The sequence below is a fragment of the Microcaecilia unicolor genome, chromosome 4 (assembly GCF_901765095.1).
Source record: "Microcaecilia unicolor chromosome 4, aMicUni1.1, whole genome shotgun sequence".
Classification (NCBI taxonomy): domain Eukaryota; kingdom Metazoa; phylum Chordata; class Amphibia; order Gymnophiona; family Siphonopidae; genus Microcaecilia; species Microcaecilia unicolor.
Genome location: NC_044034.1, coordinates 259,443,825 through 259,467,979, shown reverse-complemented (window position 1 = coordinate 259,467,979; position 24,155 = coordinate 259,443,825). Strand labels below are relative to the sequence as shown.

Genomic DNA, 24,155 nt, shown 5'->3' with positions numbered 1-24,155 from the left:
TCTTCGTCCTTCATTCTGTTTCTGAGTCTGACGTCCTGCACATTGTATGTGCAGGACGTCAGACTCACAGAAACAGAATGAAGCCTTGCGCCGGAAGAAAAGGACCTCGGCTGGCGGGGGTTGGGGGTCCACCGCCAGCAAAGGTAGGCGGCGGAGGGGGAGGGTTGGCAGCGGGAGAGGGGGTCAAGAGGGTCATCGGCACGGGAGGTCAAAGTTGTTGGTGGTGGTGGCTGCGACGGGGGGTTGGCAATGGCGGGGGGGTCAGCAATGGCAGGGGGGTGTCAGCAATGGCGGGGGGGTCAGAGGCGCCGGAGGGGGCTAAAATGTGCCCCCTCACCTCGGGCTCTGGACCCCCTCCCACCAAAGTCTGGCTACGCCCCTGCTACCACCCAACTACTGCATGCCCCGGGGAGTAATATCATTTTTGGTGCACATCCTAAAACACGCGGTAGAAAATATTTTCTATTTTCTACCACGGGGCCCTTACACGGCGATAATCAGCAGTTGGCGCACGCTGTAGACTTACCGCTCGGTTAGTGTGTGAGACCTTACTGCTAAGTCAATGGGTGACATTAAAGTCTCAGGCTGAAAATGGACGCGCTGGTTTTCATTTTGCTGCATGTCCATTTTCTGGCACATTAAAAAATCCCTTTTTTTTCCAGGCACATTCAGGAAACGGACCGGCGCAAGTCCAAAACATGCATCTACACCAAAGCAGGCCACTTTTGGGCGCACCTCAGTAAAAAGGCCCATTGTGCCTAAAAATCCACGTGGAAACCGAACCGTATTCTATAACAATGCACATAACTTAATTGGTTGACTAACTAATCAGCACTGTTAATTGGATGGTAACAAGCGATTCTCAGCACTAATTGGCATTAATTGACATTTACACACACAGCTTGCTAAGTGTATTCTATAACGTGGTGCACCTAAATTCTAAGTCACATAGTTGAAAAGGGGCGCGGAGTGGGCATTTCTAAAATCTGTGTGCATTATTATAAGTTACACCCAATTTGTGCCTAATTTCAGCATCGGGATTTATACCAAGTAAAACATGGCCTAAATGGATGCAACCAAATTTAGTTGTGTGGCGAGTCACTCAGCGTATTCTATATACTGCATGGAAATTTAAATCTGTTCTATAAAATTTAGGCGTACTTTAACTAATACGCCTAGGCGTAAATTTTCCATGTGGATTTTTCAGGTGACATATATAGAATCTAGCCCTCTTTGTCTGGCATTAGTGCTCATGCTTAAATTATATGTATGTAACCTGTTACACTTGCATTCTATAAAGGACATTAAATAATTCACATTTTGCTAGCCAGAGAAGATAACAGTTTGCCTTAGTCAAACATTCAGGACGGTGTTAAGAAGAACTGGAGTAGATTGTTATGTATTGTATGCATGAAACCTCTTGTTAGATAAACTAAAGATATACTTCTCTGACACATCATGGCCGTATCTTCTGGTCGAAGCACTTCTATAAAACTAAGATGCCCTTGGAGTATGCAAGTGCAAGGCTGTAGAGCGCTGGGTACATCCTTCCTATTATAGGTCCTGTACTATGCTAGGATGCCTTAAAAGGCTAGTTTCACAGGGATGCTGTACCTCTTATCGCCTGTGAAAGGCTGGTTCTTTGGAGATATTGTATTTATAGCTCAGCTGGCAGAAGAATGTCTGTCTAATTACTAAATACATAGTTCAGGAACGCAATAAAACAAAAGGCCTCTGCACTCGATCGGCCTTCTCAGTCTCTCACCAGAGAGAGCAGACTGAGGCACCACAAACCTGCAGGGAGGTAAGGACTAATGGTCAATTCTGTTTCGCTGCCAGTTCATAGAAAGATTATGCCGAAAAGCTTGTGTATGAAACATGTTGAGATTAACCTTTGCATGGGTAAAACTTGCAGAAGTAAGATTACTCAGGCTTTATTAGGAAAGGGATGGAGAACAAAACTGTACTGCGACCGCACCTTGAATATTGTGTGTAATTTTGGTCACCGCATCTTAAAAAAGATATAGCAGAATTAGAAACGGTACAGAGAAAGGTGACAAAAATGATATAGGGGATAGGACAACTTCCCTATGAGGAAAGATTGAAGAGGCTAGGGCTCTTCAGCTTGGAGAAGAGACAGCTGAGGGAAGATATGATAGAAGTCTATAAAATACTGAGTGGAGTGGAAATGATAGTCTTCAATCGCTTATTACTCTTTCCAAAAAATACGAGGGGACACACAGTGAAGCTACTAAGTTGTAAATTTGAAACAAATCAATGAAAATATTTCTTCACTCAATACGTAGTTAAACTCTGGAATTCATTGCCAGAGAATGTGGTAAAAGCAGTTAGCTCAGCAGGGTATAAAAAGGTTTGGATAATTTCCTAAAAGAAAAGTCCATAAGCTATTAAGATGGACTTGGGAAAATCCACTGCTCTTTTCTAGGATAAGCAGCATAAAATCTGTTTTACTCTTTTGGTATATTGTGACCTGGATTGGCCACGGTTTGAAACAGGATAATGGGCTTGATGGGCCTTTGGTCTGTCCAGTATGGCAACTTTTATGTTCTTATGTTCTTAATTCTAGTTAAGGTAGAAGCTTATTCTATAACAGCGCTTAATATAGGTGCTGGTTATGGAGCCTATTTTAAGCCTATTCTATAAAAGAAAATAGGCATCTACTTTTCTTTATAGAATACTAAAGCGAGTGACTGGAAATGTGCTTACATTAAGGCACAAACGCATACACCAGCTCTAAAGCTGGTATAAATACCTGTGCCTAGATGTTAGCACGTGTGTGCATAAATGATAGAATGCTGTAATTTATTTATTTATTTATTGCATTTGTATCCCACATTTTCCCACCTATTTGCAGGCTCAATGTGGCTTACAGAGGTCTGTTATGGCATTGCCATTCCAGGATGTCAGATACAATTGTTGATGCAAAGAGATTGAGGATGGAAAGAAGTATTAAGAAAGTAGCTATAGAAAGATGATTTACGGATTCTGGTGGATTGTTGAGGTGGTATAGTTAAGCTATGGGTCCTCTTTGTAGGCCTTATTGAAGAAGTATATCTTCAGGGATTTACGAAAGTTGGATATTTTGTCAATTGTTTTCAGGTTAGCTGGTAGTGTGTTCCACAGCTGCGTACCCATGTAGGAGAAGAAGGTCGCATGTACAAGTTTGTATTTTAGTCCTTTACAGCTGGGGAAGTGTAGATTAAGAAATTTTCGGGATGATCTTTTGGCATTTCTGGGTGGCAGGTCCACAAGGTTTAGCATGTAGGTCGGGGCGTCTCCGTAGATGATTTTGTGTATGATCGTGCAGATTTTGAACGTGGTCCATTCCTTAAGTGGGAGTCAGTGGAGTTTCTCTCTTAAGGGTTTTGCACTTTCATATTTTGGTTTTCCAAATATGAGTCTGGCGGCGGTATTTTGGGCTGTTTGGAGTTTCTTGATGGTCTGTTCTTTAAAGCCAGCATACAGTGCGTTGCAGTAATCTAGATGACTTAGTACCATTGATTGTATCAGGATACGAAAGATGGATCTCGGGAAGAAAGGTTTTACTCTTTTGAGTTTGCAAATGGAGTGGAACATCTTTTTGTAGTGTTCTTCACTTGAGTTTCGAGTGTGAGGTTTCGGTCTATGGGGACTCCAAGAATTTTCAGATTGTTTGAGAAAGGAAGAGAAAAGTTTGGAGTGGTTATGGTGGGGAAGTTGTTTGTATTATGGTGTGAGGTGAGTACAAGACATTGTGATTTTTCTGCATTCAGTTTTAATTGGAATGTATCCGCCCATGAGTGCATGATTTGGAGGCTTTGGTTGATCTTGTTGGTGATTTCGTTTAGATCATGTTTAAACGGGATATAGATCGTGACATCGTCTGCATATATGTAGGGGTTGAGGTTTTGATTAGCTAGTAATTTAGCTAAGGGTGTCATCATCAGGTTGAAGAGGGTGGGTGAAAGGGGGGATCCTTGGGGGACTCCACATTCGGGTGTCCATGGGGCTGATGTGTCCACGTTCGTTGTTACTTGGTATGATCTTGTGGTCAGGAATCCTTTGAACCAACTCAGAACGTTACCTCCAACTCCGAAGTATTCTAGTATATGTAGTAGTATTTCATGATTGACCATGTCGAAGGCACTGGACATGTCAAATTGTAAGAGGAGTATGTTGTTGCCAGTTGCAATTGATTGTTTGAATGAGTTCATTACAGACACTAGTACCGTTTCAGTGCTGTGATTCGACCGGAATCCTGATTGAGACTCGTGTAGAATTGAGTGTTTATCTAGGTAGTCGGTGAGTTGTTTCGTCACTAAGCCCTCCATGAGTTTGGTTATAAGCGGACTGGATGCTACTGGGCGATAATTGGTTAAGTCCATTGTATTTTTCTTAGCATCTTTAGGTAGCGGGGAAAGTAGAATGTTTCCTTTATCCGTGGGGAATAGTCCATTTTTTAGCATGTAGTTTAGGTGATTCGTGAGGTCTGTTGTGAGTTGTTGAGGGGCAGATCTGATAAGGCTGGCGGGGCAGATGTCTAATTTGCATTGGGATTTGGCATATTTTCCAAGCGATTGTGAGATGTCGTTGAGTGAGAGCATTTCAAAGTTAGTCCATGATCGGTCTGCTGGGTGTTCCCCAGGTATTGGGTCTAAACATTCAAGGAGGTTTGAGTAGTTGGTTGGGTTGGTGGGTAACAAGAGTCGCAACTTTATAATTTTTTCTTTAAAGTAGTTTGCTAGATTAGTAGCAGATGGGGTGTCTATGCTGTTGGAAGTAATGTATGTTTACACCTTCCAACAGCATAGACACATGTATGTTTATGTTTATTTATATTTATTAACATTTTTAATATATCACCACTTCTACAAGAAGATTGCAAGGTTTTACAGTAAAATAAAATTGAAACAGAAAAGAACTCCATAAATCTATAGGACAGAATCATCCATACTAGAACAAATACACAATCAAATAGCCCAACTGAACAAGCAGCCAATGATCAGCAACACGCACAGAGGGACGCTTTTACTAAGCCGCAGTAAAAAGTGGCCTGCGGTAGTATAGGCACCTGTATTGGGTGTGCGCCGGGCCAGATTTTACCACATCTACAAAAAAATTGCTTTTTTTTTAATGGGACAGGAAAAGGGCCTGCAGTAAAAATAAAACCAGTACACACACAAAACCGGTCTAAGCCCTTAACGCTACCCATTGATCTAGCGATAAAGGCTCACACGCTACACGTGCGGTGACTGGTCGGCATGCACCAAGTGCCGATTACCGCAGGAACCGTCATGCGTAGGAGGAAATAAATAAATAATTCATCCACGCATTATGGGCGCATGCCAAATCTGAAATTTGCCAGCAGGAGGTCAAAGAAGACGAACAGTGGATCCAAAAGAAGTCCTCTCACAAGTGGTGTTTCCTAAACAAGGTCTTTAGCCAAATCAATAAAAACAACCCGACACGAATCGTGTTTCGGCCGTGACGGCCTGCGTCAGGGGTCTATTGATCTTTGATGCAAGAAAACTGGTTAAACAGATGACTCGCAGTCAATCATATTTAACAAAGATATAACAGAGCTTCTTGTAGGCAGGCACCGAGAAGAAATGAGCCAGCCCAACAAACCAGTGATTTGTCTCCTTCACAGTGTATCTCTTGTATGCAAAACAGCCCAGGTTGAATACTCAGCAGCAGCTCCTGGTAGGATAGGGAAAGGACCCTGTCTGGGACCTCAACTCCTCACTGTCCCTGAGCCAGCGCAGAGATCTCCATTCTCTCTACCAGCAGGAGAACATTTGGGTGCACGCTGCATGTGTGTACAGCCTACCATGGCTTAGTAAAAGGACCCCTAAGTGAGTGAAGGTGAAAAAACAAAAGCAAGGGAGAAAAAGAATGGGTTTTCAAAAGAACTTTAAAGCATGAAAAGGATAATTCCGAGCGCAGGACTGAAGGGAGATCGTTCCAGAGTTTAGGTGCCAGAAAGCAAAATGCGGTGTGGCGAGAAAAATCATAGTGGGCCGGTTTCAGAGAAGGTAAAAAAAGACAATGAGACTCAAGTGATCGAAGGGAGCGAGAAGGAGTATAAGGAATAATAAGAGAAGAAAGATAGGCTGGAGAGCCACAGCGGTTTGTGAGTAAGACATGCACCTGTGTAGGATACTCAAAGTCTGCTCATGCGCATGCTCCCTGCAAAGGATGCACCATTAAATCGTAGTGCATACTTTTCCACTACCCAGGTATTCTATAAGAAGTTATTTATGCACACAAGTGGCCACTTATGCGTATAAATGACTAGAATACCACCATTTATGTGCCTTCCTACTACCTAAAAGTCAGCAGCTCCTTCTTGAATTACTCCATATATGTCTATAGTATTTTATGGCTTATGATGATTACAGGGGTTTTTTCAGGAATGATGATTGTTTATGTTTTTATGGTGAGGTGTATAGGGCTGAATTCTATGAATGGTGGTGAAAACAAAATTGGTGCTGAAAAAGAACCGCTGAATGCTATTCTATAAGCTGCACTTAAAGTTAGGCGCGGTTTATAGAATAATGCATAAGCTCAGGGATCATGCCTATATTTAGGCTTGTCCATGTGCACCAACTAAAATGTGGTGCAAATGCCGGCCCTAAATTTAGATGCTTAGCCCCAAATCCACTTCCATGCTCTGTCTCGAACTGCCCATGTACCTCCCATTGCCATGCCCCCTTTTCCAGGACATATGTGAAATTTAGTTGTGGACCACGTGCCTAAATTTGTGTGCGTACATCCTAATTGATTCCAATTAGCAACAACAATTGCTTGTTAGTCAATTATTGGTGCTAATTGGTCCATTATTCAATTAAGATGTGCTTGCAATTTGGGGGTGCACCTAAATTTACGCACAAATCTCAAGGCAACTTTTATAGACTTAGGGGGGTGATGAGTATCTTTGTTGTGCATATTTTATAATCATGTGTGTGATCTTTGCATGCCATAATGAACTCAAGGAGTTTCTTTAATGAACCATTTATTCCACTGTCATCTAACATAATTATTTTACAAGCATGTTCTTGAAGATTACTTATTGCTATCCTTTCTCTCTGTTGTAGAAGCAGTTAGCTTAGCAGGGTTTAAAAAAGGTTTGGATAACTTCCTAAACCAAAAGTCCATAAGCCATTATTAAGATGAACTTGGGGAAAATCCACTGCTTATTTCTAGGATAAAAAAACCAGCACAAACCATATAAGCTAAACAGATGATGACATGTAGGGACTCTCATGCATCCTTGCGTCTCTATAGAGTCCCTACATGTCATCATCTGTTTAACGTATATGGTTTGTGCTGTTTTTTTTTTAACTATAAGCTTGAGTGATAATTCTTTTTGTTTCCTATGCATTAATTGTTACTGGAACATACACCTATCAGAAAGTATTTATAGTAAGGATCACAGAGTAGCCCCTGACGCAGCCCTGCTGGGCGAAACATGGCCTGTGTCGGGCGATCTACGCTGTATGTTACTTTATTAATAAAACTTGTTTACATTTATCACTGATCTGCTTCTTTGTTTTCCACCAAGCACATATTTATATACATATTCCTACTTTCAGTGGCTTAGCAAGGGGGCGGGAGCGGCCCGCCCCGGGTGTCAGCTCAAGGGGGGTGCTCCCTGCCAGCTCCCCCCTGGGTGCAGCACAATGACACCCCCCCTCGGCGCATCAACACCCCCAGACCCAGTGCCTACCCTCAGCTCCGTCCAACCAGCTCCCGCACCCTACCTTTAAAGCAATCTCGGAAGCCGTGGTGAGGCGAGGCGCAGCGCCTCGCGCCTGCATGTAAAAGAAGTATGGATCGTCTCATCGGGCCTTCCCTCACTCTGTCTGTCCCGCCCTTCCACAGGCACACACACACACACAATTTTCATACTGTCTTCAAAATAGTTATATACCCTGGGACTCTATATATCAAGCTTTAATATCTGCATGGAAATTGAAGCGTATTCTATATCAGTGCACATAACTTAATTGGTTAACTAGCTAATCTGTGCTGTCAATAGGATGTTAACAAGCAATTATCAGCACTAATTGGCATTAAGATTTACGCACACAAATCGCTAAGTGTATTTGGTAACATCGTGCGCTTAAATTCTAAGTCACGTGAGTTGAAAAGGGGGCATGGCCATGGGCAGGGCGTGGGTATTTCTAAAATCTATGTGCTTTTTTATAGAATACATCCGCTCTGTGCCTAATTTAGATGTCGTGATTTACGCCAAGTAAAGCATGGCGTAAATGACCATGACTAAATTTGGTCACATGGAGAGGCACTCAGTGTATTCTATATACTGTGTGGAAATTTAAGCCAATTCTATAAAATATAGGCGTGCTTTAGCTAATACGCCTAGGCGTGCTTTTTTTTTGCATGCGGAATTTTCAGGCACCATATATAGAATCTAGCCCATAATGGGAGCCTTTTCAGATGTTCCACCTAGTATAAAATTACTCCCCACAAGCGAGTGAGCATTTTTCAGAACCAACACACTGCAACAATGACTTTATGATCAGAACACTAAGAGGTAACTGTAAAACAATCCAGGGACATGACCTTAGAAGTTAAGATGATGAAATATTTTGACACCCACCTGACCAGGATTTAACAAGGATCTGGGGGGGGGGGGGGTCTTTTACTAAAGTGCGTTCACGTTTTTAGTGTGCTCAAATTGTGGGCACACTAAATGTTACAGACGCCCATAGGAATGCACCAAAAGCATGAGCGCGCCTTAGTAAAAGACCTGCTGGGTTTCCTATCATACTATAAACCATAAACCTATACTGCTTTGTCACCTTCTGATTACCCATCCACTTCTCACTGTTTCTCACTCCTCCCCTTCCCCTCCCCCACCCTTATCTTTCCCTCGAGACTGTCATTTGAATACTTTCATGTTGCACTTATATATTTTGATATCGTCATCTTTTGCTCATACTTGATCTGAAGAAAAAGGTTCCTTTCCTTTCCTTTCTTTTATTTTATTTCTATTTGTTACCTGTAAAGAGGAGTAACAAGGCAGCTGCATTACTTTATCCCCACAGACTCAGGTACGTCTATGAGATGTTTGTTACCACATAACGCTTTCTAGAAATTGTATTTTCTGTTTGGGCTATGAGATTAATTTTGCTCCTTCAAAAAAAAAATAATTCTTAAGGGAGAGAGAGAGAGAGAGAACAGTATGGATTTTTATTATTGAAACAGTGACTTACACTACACAAGTTTCTTTCAAGCACATGTACATTTGTTAGGAACTATATAACTTATATTCAGAATTATCAAAAATCTTTCCACTGTTTTCCTGGTCTAGTTCTTGTTCTGTATAAAAATGGAAAGGGAAAGGTCCAGTGAAAAAGCAATATTTGCAATGGTAAGTTGTTATACTAAACCCTACCATAGAACAACAGCAGCAACTGAGGAATGCTGGAAAATGTTTTACTTCCTTAAAAAATTAATCTGACATGGTTCTGGATCAGCCAGAGTCATTTTTTTATTTTAGCCAACACAAACCTGTTTTAATGATCCAGAGGGTGTGTGTGTGTGTGTGTTTTTTTTTTTAAGTATCTTTCCCTCCGAAGGTTAGCTTTGGCAGTGCTCTGTAAAATAGCTAATTGGAGATGAGGAAATGCAGACAGGCCTCCTGGGAGTCCTTGACTCTAAGGGCTGTTATAGGCAGCAGTGTCTTTTTGCCAAGGTTTGGACTGCAAAGTTCCATTTCAAAATACAATTATTTTTCAGACTCCTTTCAAAAAGGAAAGAAAATTATGGGGCGATAAAGTCTTTCGGAACTGTATTCCCTTGAAGACTAAGGTATGCTATTCTGCCTGTTGCTCTAAAAGCGATTGCTATCGATTACATCAGAAGAGGTGCCCTTGGCAGCTATTCATGTTGGAATGGCATATCACTACAATGCCTGATCTCATTGAACTACTGCACTTTGCAGCTTTAAGACAGTTCCATGACTCATATTTCAAATAAGTGCAATTTAGATCACCTAGAAATTGATATTCAGCAGTGCGGTCTGCACATAAAGGTAAAATGACTTCTACATTTACCTTTTTGCAGAGTTTTCGGGGTCCTTTTACTAAGCCGGGTAAGCGCCTATGTGCGCCCAACGTGCGTCAATTCGGAGTTACCACCCGGCTACCGCGTGGCCCGGGCGGTAATTTCATTTTGGACATGCGTCCCATATGCTCATCAGAAAATATTTTTATTTACTGGCGCGCGGGCAGTAATCAGCATTTTGATGCACATTGACCGTTACCGCCCGGTTAACGCGTGAGACTTTACCGCTAAGTCAATGGCTGGCGGTAAGGTCTCAGACCCAAAATGGGCGCGTGCCAATTTTCATTTTGCCGCATGTCCATTTTTGGCCCCCAATACTCAAGGCATTTTTTACAGGTGCGCTGAAAAATGATCCTGCACTTGGCCAAAACCCATGCCTACACTACCGCAGGCCATTTTTCAGCGCACCTTAGTAAAAACACCCCTTAGCCATGCTATTTGTTTAAATAAGACCATTGAATATGCAGTCTAAACTTAAACAAAGAGAGGTCCTTTTACAAAGTGGCGGTAAGCCCACTGGCTCAATGCAGACATCAGCGGTAGTTCCAGCCCTAGCGCACACCATTTTCTGCGCTGGGGAAAATAGGGTTGTAATTTTTAGTGTGTCACTAACCCGACGCTCCCCCTCACATGGCTACGTGGTAAGAGCAATCTTACCTCATGGCCATAGCTATTTTCAGCCCTTTTTTACCCGCTGTGGTAAAAAGGGCTGCAGTGCGCATCAAAAATGGCCCCTGGCTGCTAACACCAGGCCCTTTTTACCACAGCTTGGTAAAAGGACCCCATAATTTTTAGCCATGCCCCTGAATGCCACTGTAGCCATGTTCTTTTATGTGAATAACTTTTGGCTGGAGATCAAAATATTTGCTCAAAAGTTACCCACTCACCAGCCCAGAATTTTCAATTCTAAGGACTTATCCATTTAACCCAATGTTCAACAAATAAGTCCTTTTGTACATTGGCCTTTTATTCTGAAGAGTGTACAATTGTACTTTAAATTTTAAAAATACCAAAACTATACTACAAAAGACAAAGAGATGTGTTGAAAATTTCATGATGCCTGGTTTCTTTCTTTGGTGCATATGTTTGCATATATGAACTACTAATCAATGGCAGGGCATCTTTCAAACTGCTTGATGACATCACAAACTACTGTGACCTACCTCGGATTTCAAATGAAGTTAACTGTTATGCTATGTTAAATCAAAAGAGATTCTGAATGCTGTGAAAAGTGTGAGCTGGGAGGATCAGTGAGCACTCTACTATCTCCAGCAGAAATTTGAAGGGAGTTAGCTCCATGATTCAAATGCTATTAATGGGAGAAGGACTATTTACAGGGGAAGGGGGAGAACAGACCCACAGATAATCTTAAAAAGCCAGTTTCCCTGCAAAGTGTAGTGGAACAATCATGGAATCATCCTTAGATGGCATGGCTGTATATGCTTGTGCTGGTATTATTGATTTTCCTTAGATAACTACCATTTTTGGATTCTTATGGCTGCTAAACTCAAGGGGAAACTGAAGGACTCTCCCTCCACGGCTGTGCAGCCTTCTCAGGGGCAGCAGTCTTCTGCGGTGGCAATGGCAGCTGCAGCTTCAAAGGGACTACTTGGGGAGGAAATAGTCCAGCAGGTGCTTGAGGTTTCAGTGAGTCCAGACACAAAGGGCTCTCCCTCCTCCCCCCGCTTAAGGATCGCAGGAGTGCAGGATGCAATGGAGAGCGCCAAAGTGCAGATCTCCCCAGCACTGCTCTGGAAGGATGCAGGAAGTGCAGCAGAAGCTGGGGCACCACCTCAAACATCTTTGGGATACCAGAGCATTCGCAGTACCCCAGGGGTGAGTGATTCGAACTCTATCATGTTCTCTGGGAGGGGAAGCATATCAGATCTGGAAGCCTCAATGACTGAAAAAGGAAACAGTTAGGTGTGCCTTGTGTGTGTGAGTGCTGCAATTAGCACCACTTATGTGCCCAAATGCACTACATGGTATTCTATAAAGTAGTGGATGCTATAACACGTATGAGGGGGCATACACATGGACAGAGCATGGGCAAGCCATGGGCATGGCACCAATGAACATGCAGAACTTATAGAATATTAGTAAAACAGGCCCGTTTCTGACACAAATGAAACAGGCGCTAGCAAGCTTTTCCTCGGAGTGTGTATGTTTGAGAGAGTATGTGAGATTGACTGTGTGAGAGAGAGAGAGAGAGTGAATGTGCGAGTGTGTGTGTGTGACAGAGAGAGAGTGAGACTGCTGGGTGCGTGTGTGTCTCCTCTGTCCCCCCTCCAGCCACCCAGCGATTCTCTTCTCTCCCCTGCTCCCCCTCCAGCCACCCAGCGATTCTACTTTTTCCCTTGCCCCCCTCCAGCCACCCACCGATGCTCTTCTCTCCCCTGCCCCCTCCAGCCACCCAGCGAGTCTCCTCTGTCCCCTGTCCCCCTCCAGCCACCCAGCGAGTCTCCTCTGTCCCCTGCTCCCCCTCCAGCCACCCAGCGAGTCTCCTCTGTTCCCTGCCCCCCCTCCAGCCACCCAGCGATTCTCCTCTCTCCCCTGTCCCCCCTCCAGCCACCCAGTGATTGTCCTATCTCCCCTGCCCCCCTCCAGCCACCCAGCGATTCTCCTGTGTCCCCTGCCCCCCTCCAGCCACCAAGCGATTCTCCTTTTTTCCTTGCCCCTTCCAGCCACCCAGCGATTCTCCTTTTTCCCTTGCCCCCCTCCAACCACCCAGCGAATCTCCTCTCTCCCCTACCCCCCTCCATCCACCCAGTGATTCTCCTATCTCCCCTGCCCCCCTCCAGCCACCCAGCGATTCTCCTGTGTCCCCTGTCCCCCCTCCAGCCACCCAGCAATTCTCCTTTCTCCCCTGTCCCCCCTCCAGCCACCCAGTGATTGTCCTATCTCCCCTGCCCCCCTCCAGCCACCCAGCGATTCTCCTGTGTCCCCTGCCCCCCCCTCCAGCCACCCAGCGATTCTCTTTTCCCTTGCCCCCTTCCAGCCACCCAGCGATTCTCCTTTTTCCCTTGCCCCCCTCCAGCCACCCAGCAAATCTCCTCTCTCCCCTGCCCCCCTCCATCCACCCAGTGATTTTCCTATCTCCCCTGCCCCCCTCCAGCCACCCAGCGATTCTCCTGTGTCCCCTGCCCCCCTCCAGCCACCCAGCAATTCTCTTCTCTCCCCTGCCCCCCTCCAGCCACCCAGCGATTCTCCTATCTCCCCGCCCCCCCAGCCACCCAGCGATTCTCCTCTCTCCCCTGCCCCCTCTCCAGCCACCCAGCGATTCTCCTATCTCCCCTGCCCCCCTCCAGCCACTCCTCCACTTTAATCAGCATATATTAAATTCCCCCCATGCACTACAGAAAAGCACAGAGCACATCCTATATAATAAAACGCACCTCCTGAAGCCGAGAAAGTGAAGCCTTCAAGCCTTGAAGCATTCATGCGCTCTGTAAGGCTCCATCTCCTCAATTGATGACACGTAGTTCCGGAACGTTGCAGGAATGCTTCAAGGCTTGAAGGCTTCACTTTCTGGGCTTCAGAACGTTGGAGGTGTGTTTTATTATATAGGATTATAAGTTACATGCACTGCACGGTGCACTTAGGAGTACCACCTTATACCAACCTTAGACCTGGTATAAGTGGTCATGCAAAATGGTGGCATATTATTGCCGACTTGCGGTAGTATTTTATAATGGAATTTTGGCATCAAGATGCCATTATAGAATTGGCACTCAGCATATAGCATCAAGACACTTAGCTTGAAGCGCCAAGTTATAGAATTGTCCCCTAAGGTTCTGGTGAAATTGGAGTACTGGCCAATAAGTTGGAGAACCAGGCAAATCAACAAGAGAATAGGTGGATTCCCTGGCCCAGAAGATGGAAGGGTTTGAGCAATGGTTAATAAAACAAGTGTCTTCCCATATTCCATTGGAGGCTGCAGATGGTGGAAAATAGGCAAAGATGTCTTCATTTGTATTTTGTCAGCTTTTTTTGAGTGACTATGGAGACTCCCTAGGGAAATATTTTATGGACCTCTTAAAGATTTCAGAGGAAGCTGTTACTGCAGTAGCTAAGGTGCTCATTGTTGCCAACCAAGAGTAGGCAGCATAATCTGGGAAGATCTATTCTGCAATGATAAACTAGGTGTCTTGGTTCTCTTGGAAAGATCTATTGAAGAGGAGGTTAATAGAACTACTTTACTGATGGCCTTTGTTTTTGAGCAGGACAAGGATTGAATTTTCAGCTTATATTTTTCATAGCAACCCCCAGATTCTATAAATGACACTCAAATTAGGGTGACCAAAATTGTGCATGATCCTGAGGTCCACATGCAAATAAGTTGAGGGCCACACGCAGATAAATTAGTTAATGAGCCATTAACAATCAATAATTGGCTGTCAACAATCAATTAATGATGTTAATTAGCTCTAATTTGGGTTTGTGTGTGGATCTGGCTTTGTGAGATTCTAAACAAAGAAAAAGCACAACTGGGCCTTCAAGACTGAGACAACAGGAGTCCTTTATTAGGATCAGACCCGACACGGGTTGCACTGCATATCTTCCTGGATCAGTGTCTTTTTAAAGACTGTTATCCTGACCCCTACTTCCACCAGTGAACCTATATACAGGACTTGTATACCAATTTAAGAATTGCTCTTACTGAGCTCCTTATTTGTATATCTTGATATTGAACTTGGACCCCCGAGGCAGGCATTGTTTACACCGAAACATAGCACGTTTCGGGTCTGATCTTAATAAAGGACTCTGTTGTCTCAGCCTTGAAAGTCCAGTTGTGCTTTTTCTTTGTTTGCTATTTGTGTATACTTAGGGTTACCATATGTCCGGATTTACCCGGACATGTCCTCTTTTTGAGGTCAGGTCGTTTGTGTTTTTCTTGGCGTCTTTAGGTATTGGGGTGGGTAGGATGTTATCATATTCCTCGGGGAAGAGACCTTGTTGTAGTCTGAAGTTTAGGTGGGATATGAGATCTGCCATGAAGCGGTCAGGGGCGGATTTGAGTAAATGACTAGGACATGTATCCTTTTTCAACAGGCTTTTTCTATATAAGTATAGGTTGATCCTGCGGCGAGAGACCAGGAATGGTGGATGGGAAGCAAATTTAATAAACGATAAACAATGACTATTCATGGATAGCCAGTTAAGTGCTATTTTAACCGAACAGGAGCCATTCCTGGCCAGTTAAAAAGTGCTGAATATTGGCTGGTTAGGCTGTTAAATTTGACTCAAAATAGGGCACAAATTTAGGATTCTAACTTAGAAGCACAGCATTGTTTGACTATCATGCCCTGTGGATATTGGAAGTTATGAAAACAGTCATACGATCTATGCTGGATTTGATACCAATAGTTATACATAATGTAGGCAGGGGGCTGTTATTCAGTTCTAGGATATCTGGTTAAAGTTAACCACATAAGTTACCCAGTTAACTTTAACAGAATATTCAAAAATGTACCCATTTAAGTTACAGCCAGATCTACCCAAATAACTTCAACCAGTTAGGATGTGCATTTGATAGTACACATTCAGTTTGTTTGGGTACTTAAAATATTTTAGTGCCCACAAATCAATTGTGCAAGGATATACTATGCTTGCAATCAATTTACATGCATTACAACATTCTATCATATATACAATATGCACATTAAAAATGAATGCATAAAACAAAACAAAAAAGACACTCTAAAAACTGAGAAAAATTCGGACAATACAAACATTAACTGAATTAATTTTTCCAATGCATACTCCTATTGACTGGCAAATACTGAATCAGTTCTATCCTGTTAAAGCTTAACCACAACCCCAGAATGCCTCCTATCCTTCCATGTTTAACTGGTTAACCTGTCTATGGAGCAGAAAATTCAGAATGCAAAACTTGTCCAGACGGCTCCTTGGGTTATCCAGACAAATCATTTCAATATAGGCCTCAAGGCTATTAGGGGAATTAATGGATTACTGTGCTTACTTACAAAGCACAGGATTCAGAGCACTTGAAATCTAGAATTGTTTTGTGTTTTATGAATAATTTTCCAGGGTTGCCAAAGCAATAAGTTTTGAGCATGCTTCAAAAAAGAAAATCAAGAGGATTGGTCTGTGTTAAGTTTTCCCTTCAAATTCATTTTGTAATATTTTTCTAGCCCTTCTCCTACTTCCCATGCCTAGACCCACATCAGAGTTTTTTTTTTTAATAAGCACTGATGAAACCTTAAGTGCCTCCAGAAAACTTCTGTCTGTCTACTGTTCCCAAAGCTTCCAAGTTAAACATGGCCAGTACTGTTTATATTTCTGATACTGAATCTGGACCCCTGAGGCAGGCGTGGTTTACGCCGAAACATGGCCCGTGTCGGGTCAGACTGAAATAAAGGACTTCTGTTGTCTCAGTCTTGAAGGCCCAATTGTATTTTTTTTCTTTGCTTTGCTATTTATGTATACTGTTTTCCCTCTCTGGTTACTTTGTGGCCATTCTTGCCTTCCCCATCTAGCTCCTCCCCTCAAAATTGTCTCCCTATTCCCTTCTTCCTGGTGTCCAGCATTTCCACTCTCCCATCCCAAAACTGTGTGCCATCTTTCTTCTCCCTCCCTTACCCCACAAATTCCAGCACCCCCTCTCTCTCTCCTTCCATGTTCAGATTTATCTATTTTTGTCACCCCAATCTGCTCCCTTCCCTCAAGCCTGTTCTCGTCCTGCGGCTGAACTGAGTGCCTTACTGACCAACACGTTCCAGTATCAATCTTTCTCTCTCCTTCTTCTTCTTCCTCTTCTTCTTCTTCTTCTTCTTCCCCGTTCTGCTTTTCTGCTTTGTCTCTTCTTGCCCCCCCCCCCCCCACATCTGCTCCCTCCCTTCAAACCTGTCCTAGTCTTGTGGCTCCTTCCCAGTGCAGCCACTGTGAGCAAGAACTAGAAACGACGGGTGCACAGTCTCGTGCTATAGTGCTTCCAGCAAGGTTCGCTGGAACTGCCCCCTTGGCAGCAGGAAGTGTGTTGGAGGGAGCAGTCGTGCAGATCCCCGCTGGAAGCACTGTACCAGCTGGTTTTAGTACCTGCTCATCGTGGCTGTACTGGGAAGGAGCCGCAGGACTAGGACAGGTTTGAGGGGAGGGAGTGGATGCAGGGGGGAGGGCAAGAAGGGACAAAGCAGAACGGGGAAGGAGAAGAGAGAAAGAAAGATAGTGGAAAGCATTGGGCAGGGGAGGGAGAGTAAGGCACTCAGTCCAGCAGCATTTGGGGGGGGGGGCAATGCCCCCACTTGCCCCTCAAACTATGCCCATGGAGTCAGGATTTTCTCTTTTTGAGTTTGTTGAGTTAGTGTAGTAAGTTCCTTCACTGAAGAACTGACCACCTTCAAGAAGAGATGGGACAGAGACCAACCACCAAAGGTACCCAATGCAAGAGAGAGGCGAGATAGCAAAATTAAGTATTACCTTACACACAGACTGACTAACAATTATAATGTTCTGTTACGTATTGTGTAGTCATTGCAACTAGTATATCATGTCATATTTTGTATTGTTACTTGAATATTTTGACTGCTGTAATTGCCTATTGCTCATGTTTGATCTATTCTTACTGTACACCGCCTTGAGTGAATTCCTTCAAAAAGGCGGTAAATAAATCCTAATAAATAAATAACAGTAATAAAGTACCTCATCTAGTTTCAGCTACATTGCACAAGTAGAGTGTTCTGCCCCATATTCATGGAGGCAGGGTGCATTGTTATGTATATTTAATATGAGTATTATTTGTATTCAATTGCATTGTCTGTGTGTAGGTAGCACTGTGTAGTGGGGCTCCCCCACCCCATAGTTTGCAGAAAGCTGTGATTGACTCCTTGTGAGCTTTCCCTATTGACTGTTAGCTCTGAGCTATGGCAGCACTCCATTTCTGCCCCTGCAGGCTGTGTGAGAGAGTCCAGTCTCGCTAGCATGCTTTGTGAACAGCAGCTATTCTAGGGCTGATCCCTCCTTAATCTACTGTAATTCCATCAAGAGTTTTCACCATCTCCCCAAGTCGTTCCCCTTTTTATTTTCCCTGAGTTACTCTCCCTTATTCTCCTTTGAGTGTTACAGCTTTTCCTCTCAGCTGGGCTGAGGTTCTGGCCAACTCCTTGCCTCTGGAGTGGTTAGATGTAGACTCTATGCAGAAGGAAACAATTCTGTCTAAGCATTCAAACTGTAAATTGGATTCTGTTTGTTTATCCTGACTACTACAATAAAGACGATTTGCTTAAGAATTGAGAGTCTACTGGTAAATCTTCTACGTGGGGATGGTTTAAACTGGCTGTTCAAGCTACACTATACTTTGCTTAGAACAGTATATAGAGTTTAATTAAGATTAATAGTGTATGAAGACAACATGCACAGTTTGGAAGGGGATGTGTTAAGGCATTACAATAGAAATAGTGGATGAGTAGTCTAATGGTTAGTGCAGTGGACTAAGAACCTGGGGAACAGAGATCAATTCCCACTGTAGTTCCTTGTGAACCTGGGCAAGTCACTTAAACGTCCCATTGTCCCAGGTACAAAAACAAATTGTGAGCCCACTACGGACAGAGAAAATACCTGCATAGAATATATAAACCACTTTGGATGTACCACAGAAAGGTGGTATGTCAAGGCCATGACTCTTTACCCTTTATATATATATTTCAAAAATGTTTCTGTCAGCATTTAAACCTGCTTTGAGTTATGCACAATGCATTTTTTTTCTAGCAAAAAAGGTGCCGGTACTCAAATGCTAGGCCACCCTTCTGTGGTAGGGTAATCACTGAGGGACCACCCCACAATAGCTAGGCCCCCTGCAACCAGTCACAGAATCTATGACAAGGCAGAATTGGTGTGTAGAGCCTGAGCTCTTTCATTAAAACTTGGGGTCCATGGGTCAATTGTAGCAGACAATGGAAAAGGTGCCGGTACTCAGTACCCCCAAATACCCCCTCAAAAAAAGCCCTGGTTATACATTTAAAAGGGCAGTTCCATAACAGGACACCTATAGTTACGCGCCTCCTACATTCACACATGTATAGAGAACTGGCACAGGCACTTGTGTAGGTGGCAGCAAAGTAACTGAGCACTGTTCTGTAAGGACATGTGTAAATGGCATGAGGCCCTTTTACTAAAGCATGATAAAGGCTGGGCTTAACAGATTTTATCATGGGACTTTCCTGCATGCTAAACCCAGATTTAACACTGCAATTTTTTAGCTTAGATTAGATTAGATTTATTGCAATTTAATTAATTGCCTTTCATCAAGAAGAAAGCAAAGCAATGTACAAACTAAAATAAAAAAATAAGAAAGCAGAAAAGAATGTCAAAAATCAAAAAGGACAGGGAAAATAAAATAAAAACAGTCTAGAGAAGGAAGAGAGAACAAAAAAATAGATAAGAGACCAGAAAGCTAGTGAACTCCACAGGAGGCATCTGGGCCTAAGTGGATAGAGCAGGCCTTTCCAAACAGATAGTCTTCAGAAGTGTTTTAAATTTAGGATAGGAAGGTTCTAAACAAATGGATACAGGAAGAGAATTCCATAATGAGAGAGCAAGCCAAAACAAAAAACAGCGCAGGAGCGAGTTGAATCTTTTAGAGAGGGAATTCGGAGACAGTTGTAATGATGAGAACAGAGGGCCCTGGAAGGGATGTAAGAAAAAAAGAGGAGGAGACCTGAATAAAAGACCTTGGGGGGAGGGCAGGTGGGGGAGGGGAAAGAGGGAGGGAAGGATCAATTTATTGGATAAAAATGTATATTTTTACACCATTGGCCGCATGTAACCTACTGAAATTGTGAAGATTCAGGTGTGAGACGCAGTCATGTTAAATGTCATCAATAACAGGTTTGAATATATCATTGGAAAGGGAGGGGGGAGGATGGGGATGGGGTAGGATGAAGGAAAATGTTTAAAAAAAACAAAAAAAATGATGAAAAGAAGATGTCTAGCTCTTATTTGAATGTTTCAGTTTTAATGTATGGTGAATGGAGCTTCTTGACTTTGTAAAATCATCAATAAAAAATGTTGAAACATAAAAGACCTTGTGAGATCAGGATTTTGTAATATATACGACAGGTAATTGGCAGCCAATATAATTGGATCAGGAAGGGGTAATACAATCAAATCTAGTGGCTCATAGAAGTATCCTAGCAGCCGTATTTTGAATAGTCTGAAGACCGACATAAATGGAGTATAATGATGTATTTAATTTGCCTGTCATACACTAATGTTCCTATTGGTGTGCAGAACCTGCCAAAAACTTAACGCAGAAGCACTTACCACCTTCTATTTAGGAGGCACTATGTGCTCCCACATTAACTCAGGGTTATCCAGTTAGTTCGCTATTCATAATGCTCTAGCCAGATAATTCAAGAATGCCCCCTCTCTGCCTCCTCTGAAAAATATTTTTGAAAAATTGGTAATGCGTGGATTAGTACACATCTGTGGTAGCCTGTTTGTGTGCACCAAGGCAGTGATCCCCAAACTTGTTCTGAAGGAACCCCAGCCAGTCAGGTTCTCAGGATATCCACAGTGAATATTCATGAGATCAGTTTGCATACACTGCCTCCATGGTATGCAAATATATCTCATGGATATTCTGAAAACCTGACTGGCTGGGATTCCCTCAGGATAGATTTGGGAATCACTGTGTTAAGGGCTTAATGCCCTTTCGTCAAAAGGTCCCATAGTGGGTAAATGCATGTAGGGCACTCATATGGCAGAGCATGGGAGTGGCATCGGCAGGGCTACCATTTATGCAAACATCTTACAGAACTGAATGAATTATTTTATTGATTAGGATTTATTTACTGCCTTTTTGAAGAAATTCACTCAAGGCGGTGTACATTATGCAGACCTTTGCCATATTTATGCACCCATAGTTACGTCAAGTCTATGGCTGGTGTAACTGAGGGTGTGTAATAGTTTAATAGTTTAAAGTATCTTGGTATACCACTTTTCATAACCAACGTGGTTTACAATAAACTTATAAAATAGAAAGAAAGAAATGCCATTAAAAATAGGAAAGATTCCAATCAATAAGATCAACCACACCACATGCATTCCTAAACCCAATAATAAAAGAGTCAATTTATAATTGTAGTAGCTGCAGATTATCACCCGGAGTCCTATCTCAATTCTATATAAAAGCTTTCTGAAAACAATGCATTTTTAGGTTCTCCTTAAATTGTTTAAATGATGACTCCATTCACACCTCCTAGGGAAGTTGATTCCACAAATTGAGAGCACCCCCCCCCCCCCAAAAAAAAAGAACACTCTCTTTTCACTGTTAAACATGCCTGAGCATTACTTGGGACTGTCAGTAAACAGGAGGTCCCAGATCTCAAAGGCTTCCTTGGGATATACCATTGGACCAATGGTACCATATAGGTGGAACCCCCCCATACAAAACCTTATGGACAAAGGCCAATATTTTATACTGCAAATGGTGCACCAATACCGGGTTACCATAGTATTCTATAACAGAATCTAGGTGACCAGATGCTGTTCTAGAATAGGACCTCACAATGGGGCCCTTTTACTAAGGCGCGAAGGCGCCCACACGCATACAATGCATGTCAAATTAGAACTACCACCTGGCTACTGCATGCCCCGGACAGTAATTCTAATTTTTATGCATGTCCAAAACACAATAATTTCTATTTTCAACCGCGTAGCACTAACCGGGTGGTAATCAGCAGTGTATGTGCACCGACGATTACCACCCAGTTAACGCGTGAGACCTTACCGCTAAGTCAATGGGTGGCAGTAAGGTCTCAGGCCCAAAATGGATGCACATCAATTTTTATTTTGCCGCATGTCCATTTTCAGCCAAACACAAAGGCCTTTTTTGCAGGAGCGCTGAAAAATGGACCTGCGCACGTCCAATACACACGCCTACACCAGTACAGGCCATTTTCCGGCACGCCTCAGTAAAAGGCCCCAATGTGATGGCAAGGTGCCTAACAGGTGGCCCTTACTTATAGAATTGCTCCCTAACTGTCAGCCAAATACTCATTATGACCTGGGGTTTGGAGGAGTGAGTGAGGGGGAAATTGTACTCACCTCTCTGGTGTTCAAAACCATCTGAAACAGTAAATAAATGTGACCCTCTGAGTGAAAAGGTACCAAAAGTGGGATTTGTCACTTATTTATACCACAAGATGTAAGGATATCAACTACATAATCCTGCCAAATTTCAGTCTCAGGTATGAATTAATTACATCTTTAAAAAATGAGAAACTTTTATCAATAAAAAAGTAATTAACCCCAGAAATCACATACCCCACTTTAGTTACCTGAAGTTTTTAGGCTGTAGAACATGAAAAACAAAGATGTGAAACAAAATTGCATAGTGCCATTCTACTGACCTTATAGTACACAAAACTTTCAAACATTAAAGTTGCCCCTACAAACTTTTATAGCCTCTGTCTCTGTTATTTGTAACCCCACTTTTGGTACCTTTTTGCTCAGCAGGTCACAAGTTACGTTTTAGAGCTCAGCTGCTTAATTCAAGGTTGGACTAGGCAACCTCCAGGTTCTGAGGATATCTACCCACTCAGGTTTCAACCCCCCCCCCCCCCCCCCCCCCCCCCCCCCCCCCCATGTCTATGCATGAGGTAGAACTGCATGGAATGAAAGCAATATGTATACAAGTCAATCTCATGCATAGCAATTAGGGATACCCTGAAAACCTGAGTGAATAGGTGCCACCGAGACTGGGGTGGGGTTTGTGTACTGTGTCATCAGCATAGCAGGGTAATCTCACACTTACTTTTGAATATATTACAAATGAAAGCAGGCATTTTTAAATGGTATTGACTTTACAGACCTCTATCTCTTGCATCAGCATGAAACAGACACAGCAGTGGAGGAGTGGCCTAGTGGTTAGGGTGGTGGACTTTGGTCCTGGGGAACTGAGTTTGATTCCCACTTCAGGCACAGGCAGCTCCTTGTGATTCTGGGCAAGTCACGTAACCCTCCATTGCCCCATGTAAGCCACATTGAGCCTGCTGTGAGTGGGAAAGCGCGGGGTACAAATGTAACAAAAAAACCATTTCAGTGATTCCCAACACTGTCCTGAAGGCAGTTTGATCTTCAGGATTGCCATTTTAATATGCATGAGGTTGATTCACATATACTGAATCTCTAAGATATTCCAATCTATTTCATTCATTATGGAAGGCCTGAAAACCATACCGGTTGAGTGTGCCTCCAGGAAAGGGTTGGGAAACACTGAGAGACTCTGTTTCTTAATATCTGGAAGTTTGCCTGGTTAACGATGTGGCTATTTGGACATTTGCCTTTCATCTTGTCCTTCAGCCAGTGAATATTCTAGATTCCACATGGATTCAATTTATTTTCTTTGGCTCAAGTAACTTGCTTCAGTTTTAATTGATGGTAGAGGTTTGTATCCCTGTTATAGGGCACCACCTTGGGTGAATCTATTCGTAAAGGCAGTTAATATATTCCAAAAACTACATAAATAAAATGCATCTATCTCAAGCTGGTCTCCATATACTCCCTAGTCAATCTGATGTTCAAGATATCCATACTGAATAAACATGAGACAGATTTGCATACAGTGGGGCAATGCATCTTAGACAGTGGAATGGGGTGGGCCACTGGATACATGGCCCAACCAAATTTTGCCTCACAACAGCATCAGAAATGAGGGATCATGGGGGTTGGAGATGGAGGTTTTTTGTTTAGCCTCTCATCCACAAAGGTATTCTGCTACCCCTGCAGTGTATGAACTGTCTCATATACATATTCATTATGGTTATCCTGAAAGCAAGACTGGTTATGGGGTTCTCCAAGACCGATTTGAAAAACACTGTTCAAGACAAAACTGTCATAAGTGCTCAACACAGGCATAGTTTGCTTACCTAGCTGGGGGAGGAGGGGGGCATAGGAGTCAGCTCTGTGGGTGCCGAGCACCCAACATTAAACAAGCTCCTTCATTGTGTCCAGGGAGGGGTAATTTGTATTTGTTTTTTTTTTCTTACATTTGTACTCCGTGCTTTCCCACTCATAGCAGGTTCAATGCAGCTTGCATATTA

The 24,155-nt window shown here is 43.1% G+C and overlaps 1 protein-coding gene across 1 annotated transcript in view; it reads left to right on the top strand.

The window, feature by feature from the left end:
* The first annotated feature begins 1,780 nt into the window (after nucleotides 1–1,780).
* FHL2 (four and a half LIM domains 2) overlaps nucleotides 1,781–24,155 on the top strand; it is a 143,819-nt gene continuing 121,444 nt past the window's right edge. The window contains exon 1 of the mRNA XM_030201459.1: nucleotides 1,781–1,804. The gene's annotated coding sequence lies outside the window, so the exon portion shown is untranslated. The remainder of the gene's footprint in view (nucleotides 1,805–24,155) is intronic.